We start from the raw sequence: 6,217 nt of genomic DNA, 5'->3' as shown, positions 1-6,217 counted from the left end.
CACACATGCACTCCCCTACTATGCAGTAACTATGGCACTGCATCATACAGGTAGCAAATTTATGCCCGATTAGTTACTGCACAGTAATGCACGTGTAGACACGTTATTGTGCATTAACATGGGAGCTTCCTGGCTGGGTCTACCAGAGCCCAGCCCCAGGGCTCCTGCCTGGCCCCCTCTTATGCTGCTGGGCTGGACTGCTCTCTGGAAACCCCTAGCTGCAGGGTATAAAAGCCTACAGTCATTTTGTGCCTTAGGGCACACACCACAGGGAGCTGGCAAGAGCTGATCTCTTCCATGAGCCCAGCAGGCCCCCCTGGACAGCCCACTGGCTGTGTTTGCCTGGTCTGTTCCCCTCCCAAGCTGCTGCCTGGTCACAAGTGAGTGATGCAAAGGGCTGCAGTTTGCTACACCCCTTCCCCAGCCCTGTGATCCTCCCCAGGCCTGTTGGCCCTGCTAGCTATGCCACCAGGGCCAGCACCTACTCTCCACTGCTGCTCACCTCCCACCTCTCTGTTTGCAGGGCTGTGGTGAAGCACCTTGACCATGTGGGTGCAACTTCCTGACCATGCCCCTGTTGGGGGTGCCACTGCCAGCCCTGGGTCAGCCACATGAGGGCCCAGTCAGCTGGTGCAGGGCAAGACATTGTCCTCCTCCTCCCATGTCTAGCCCTGTCCCCTACCATATACGCCTGCCCATCTGGAGCCCAAACTGGACCCAGGAGGAGGTGCGGTCCCTTGTGGTATTGTGGAATGAGGAGGAAGTTCTGAGGCAGTTCGCCCAGGGCGGGTACTTGAATACCTCCATTTATGAGGTCCTGGTGGCTGGGGTGTGTGCTCAGGGCCACTCCTGGCTGGTGTGTACATTGCAACAGTACTGCATTAAGGTCAAAGCCCTGTGGGTCCAGTGGGTGACTGTGACTGGCCACAATCACCAGTCCAGTGGGGCCCCCAAGATGATGGCCTTCATGCAAGAGCTGACCCATGTTCTGGCACCCCATGATCCTGTGCCCCACCCTGACACCTCTGGTGGACCCTGGGGACCTTAGGCCTACAGCCCCCTATCCTGTACTGCTCCCCAGCTGCTGTGCCCACTGACAGCCCAGGGAGCCCCGGCCAATGGCTGCCTTGCCTTGGCCCCACCTCACAGCCACCCAAGAGAAGTGGCCAGCCATGCCACCACTAGCCACCAGCAGCACCAGCTCCTCCCTGGGGGGGAGACCTGATTGGGCACCGGCCCCCAGCACACCGAAGCCTATGGATACCAGGTGAAGCTGGATGCCTCCTGGCATGGGGAGCCCCATGCTGAGCCACCAGCCTTGCCAGCCCTGGATCCTTGGTAAGTCCTACATTGTGGGGCAGGCCCTCCCAGCCCCAGTCTCCACCCCTGCCCCGGCCCCAGCACCAGCCTCCACTCCTTGCCCAGCCTTCCCACACTCGCCTGGCCCCAGGTTCCTCCCCTCACTCCCCACCCCCCCACCCCACACACATGCAGAGAGGTAGGACACAGGTCAGATTTTACTGAGAAGCCCATGTCCCTGTGGCTGAGTAGCCATGGGCCTCTCATGCACCAAGGAAGGTATCAATCCTGGCAGTGATCTCCTCTGCAGCCAGGGGCAGGAATGTGTAGCATTGCAACAGATAGCCCTCCAGGCAGTGGCAGAGTTTCTGGGGCAGGCAAGGCTTGCCTGCCACCCTGTTGTAGCTCAGGGTCCCAATCTAGGACTGCAGGTGTGCCCAGGGCACCACCAGGATCAGCAGCAACAGGGCTTAGTGGCCAAGGCTGCCCTTTGCCTGCACAGCCTCTTGTGCACTGCCCACAGCATACACAGAAAGGGAATGTTCAGAGCATAGCAGTGGCAGGGGCAGAGGTGGGATCAGTGGAGGCTGGATCTGAGGCAGCAGGTGCTTCCAGCAGCCTGGCCTGGCCTGCCTTGGGAAGGGGAAGGGGAGGCAGGAAGCCTGCAGCCAGCCCCTGAGAAGCAAGTGGGGATGGGGGCTGGGGCAGCACCCACTTGAGCCCAGGCCTGTCCGGCCAGCTTACCATGGTACCTGGGTACCTGCACACAGCTGACCTCCAATCTGAGGCCAGGCAGTGCCAGGCCCCTGGAGCAGAGCATCTTATCTCTCAAATGTTGCAAACTCTCACAAAAACTTTCTGTCTCTTGCCTCTGCAAGGCCAACATCTGAATGTGGAGGCCACAGGGGCCCACATGACCACTGCTCCAGTCTTGCCACCACCCACTGCTAGAGCCACCCAGAGGCACTGGCTGCACCAGTGGTGCAGCCTTGTTGGGACCCACCTGCTCCAGCAGTTGGTGGTCACAGTGGAGGGCTGGATGGTGGACCAGAGGGTATGGTGGACAGAGGACCTCACCCAAGAGGCTGTCCAGGAGGAGATACAGTAGCAGGCCTGCCAGGCCCAGTTGGCTGAGCTACCGGCCCAGGAACAGCAGTGCATGGAGCTGCTCTGGCAGCAGCTGGCCACCCAGGAACACCCAGCAGAAGCTGTTTCCATGCCTCCCCATGGCTGGCTACCTGCCCTGGCCCTTCAGGGCCCCTGGGTTCCACCTGCAGCAGACCCCTGTCAATTCCCTGGAGTAGGTGCTGCAGTGCCTGCCAGCTGCAGACATCCCTGGCCTTCACAGCAGCCCCCAGACCCATGGTGGAACTGTCTGTGTCCAGCGTGATGGCCACCTGCTGCCAGGCTCTCTGCCCTGGGTGGCCCCACCCCTTAGCTCCACATAGATGGACTCAGGGATGGGGTTCAACATGTGACATGTCTTTTAAGTTTGGGAAACAGAGTTTTTATTGTAGGTGGGTGGAGGGGTAGTGGAGGGGCACTGTGGTGGGGGAAGTGGGGCCTGTGTTCTTTGAGCGGGGAGAAAGGAGGGTTGGAGTGGGGTTTGCTGTTTTAATAAAGTTTGTACTGTTTGACCTACTTGTGCATCTTGGAGTGGTGCTGGGGGTGGGCAGGGGGGTGGGGCTGCATGGGCAGTAGGGCAGGTGGGCTGGAGTGGAGAGTGCAGGAGGAGGGTGTAGGCCAGAGCCTCCCGCAGCTGGTGCCCTGGGCCCTCCTAGCAGGTGTGTGGCTGTCCTGGGTCCTGGGCAGGGGGTGGGGGCAGGTGGAGCCAGCAGGGCCAGCACCATGGCCAGCAGCAGTGCAGGGCACTGGTCATTGCTGGCAGGTGCCAGGCTGAAACAGTGGGGCACTGGGTGCTGCTGGCAGGGGCAGGGGCAGGGGCAGGGGCAGGGGCAAGGCTGGTGCAGGGAGGCAGAGTCAGCAAAGAGGGAGCTTCCAATTCTGCCCCTGTGCTGGGCTCCTGGGCAGGGATCAGGGGGCGGGGGTATGCTTTTAAGATGGCCACCAAGTGCTGGCAGCTGCCTCTGGCCCCAGCATGGTTGCCAAGTTCTGGCAGCCATGTGACCAGAGGCTGGCACTCCCCCCGGTGGCCACAGAGGCACATGGCAGGCTGCTCTGACCTGGGACTAAATCTAGTCCCAGATCAACTGCACATGTAGATGCCGTCCCTGCTTACCACGCAGTAATTTACTGCACAGCAGCGTTAATGTGCAGTAAATGTTTGTGTAGACATGCCCAATATCTTGCAGCATAGAGATAACATATGACAGTTCTATGCACTGAAAGCAGTGTTTGTACTTTTGATTTAAATGCAATCACAGGTCTCTAACCTGTGGAAAGCTGTCCCTACTCCCTGGTTGACGGCACATGCAAAAAGTACAGGCAGAATTTGTAGTGTTGGAGCAATGTTGTTGCCATGATGCACAAATGCATAATTTGTGCTATTGTGCAGGAAAATAGTCAGAATTTCAAGATGGCTATTTATACACGGACTTGGCACAACTGCATACACAATTATAAAAATCTTTATCTGAATAACTTGGTCTGATAGTATTGGGAAATCATGTGTCTAGGCTCACCTTAACAGCTCTGTGAGAGGCTCAGTAGAATCAACCAAAGAACATTTGAATATGCATGCTGTGCTTGGGTTGGCACAGAGGTGGGGTAGAAACAGCATTTTTTTGGACATTCCTTAATGACTAGTCCAAACAGAATTTAATTCAATGACAAGCTCAATTAGCAAACTGACTGTGCCTCCTGTATACACAGTGACTGGAGAGTGATGCAAAGTTAAATGAGATTTAACACTTGAAACTCATCCAAACGGAAGTGCAGGAAGAAGAATATATCATTCACCCTTCCTCCTCCACATGCATCTGATATATGAGGCCTCTGCTTTAAGCTGGGAAGATAAACAGTTTTAGGCTTTGGGATCAAAGAACCATTTGTATATGAGATTTTAAAGTGCCTAAAACTTGACTTCCTAAGCAAACCTAAGTGTTGAGCTAAGCAATGCTTTCTCTAATGATTTACCAGGATTGTATCTCTTTTTTATTCTTCATTTTGCCTTGTAATTGTCAATTAAGCCATCTTTCCTTAAGATGACTTAATCACTAGCAGGGTTAAATGGGTACAGTGAACTCGTACTCTTGACTGCTTCAGCTACAGTTTAAGTGAAGATATTCCAAGATGAACCTGATAATATTCCACACCCCCTAACAAACTGGCTTGAGTAATGTGCAGGAAAATCTTAGAATAAAATCACTGTCACTGGTAGAATGGAAAGGAAGAGAAAGGAAAAAGAGCTTCTTCAAGGCTACAGTGATCAGGGCAATGGATATTTCAACATCATGATTCAAGGAAATGTTATTTTAGTTAGCTGGAAAGTACTTAATTTCCCAGATTCAAGGAAATGTTATTTTAGTTAGCTGGACAGTACTTAATTTCCCCCCTCCAAGCCTCAGCCATTAAGCTCTCTGTGGTGCTTCATTCTCCTTCTTTGTAAGCTAGTTTGTGGTCTCCCCTTTCCTTCTGAATGGGGTATTACAATGGTTTAGAACAGCTGAACAGAGGGAATAGGCCTCATCCCAAGAACCTAAAGCACTGAAGGGAGATTACCCTATACATCTGTAGGCCAAGATACATCCCTGATCTGTGCCCAATGACAATTTCTGGGCCAAACTCATCCCCTTTCTTCCCCCCTGGACCTATGGTCTGTGGACACAGACAATGACAGCAGTCTTCCTAAACACAAATAACCACTGTGGGGAAAGATTTAGACAAGGTTAATAACTATAACTACTGTGTGAGCAAGGGGCCCAACTTTTTTATGGTTTCATGTCAGCTGCAAGGACGATCACTCCCACAGGTCAAGTAAAGAGTTGTAGATGAGTCCATTGATGGCTAAAATGACAGATCCCAGAGCCTCAGACTCTCTGACATTGTTGCCCTGTGGAGTCAGGCCAACTCTCAGGATCTCAATATTGCACTGTTAGACAGGAGGGTGTGACACAATTGCACATATACAAACACACAAATCAATTAGGTGCATACACACACACACACACACACACACTCAGGCACATACACATCCAAACCAGCCTAGGCACATGCATACCTATCACCAATTCATGCACATACACTATACACCCCAAAAGTTAGACAAAAATCAATTGTCCATACCTACACACTCAGTACACATACACAGATCACAAATTTATATATCATGCACACAATGACATATATATATATATATATATACATGCACACACTCACCAGTTCACACACATACCACCCACCTATACATACACACAGGTAAGTTCCTAACTTGAATGGTACAGTATATATGTGTATGCTTGGGGTACCTGGGATACTTGGGGGAAGGTTAAGGTGAGAGAGAGAGAGTTAGTGTAGGGAGTGAAAGTTGCCAGAACCAGGATTAGAGAGAAGCTGGCTGAGGAACTGAGGCTTGGGTTTATTTAAGATCAAGTGGCCCCAGGGTTACTCGAGGTCACTGGTGCAAGAAAGAAAAAAAAAAGCCCAGTGACAAGGATGAGACAGCCAGGAAAGAGACAGACAGACAGAAACCTGGGAGCTTGGCACTGGAAACTGAGGCAGACAGCTGAGATTTGGGGGGGGGGGGGAAGGGGAGGAGGGCAGGTAAGTGGTGGCAAGGAGGAGACAGCCAGGAAAGAAACTGAGTCAGAAACCTGGGAGCTCAGGGGGAAACACAGTGGGGATAAGACAGTGGCAAAGAAACAGGGGGTTTTCAGGCAGAGAGGAGTTCAGGACAGGTGTTGAAGGTGGCAGTGAGCCAGAAGCAGGAGAGGGAGAAATGAGACAGAAGTTAGAGGGG

This window comes from Alligator sinensis, unplaced genomic scaffold (genome assembly GCF_000455745.1).
Source record: "Alligator sinensis unplaced genomic scaffold, ASM45574v1 scaffold196_3, whole genome shotgun sequence".
Classification (NCBI taxonomy): domain Eukaryota; kingdom Metazoa; phylum Chordata; order Crocodylia; family Alligatoridae; genus Alligator; species Alligator sinensis.
The sequence above is the reverse complement of the archived record's forward strand: the minus strand, read 5'-3'. Positions refer to the sequence as shown.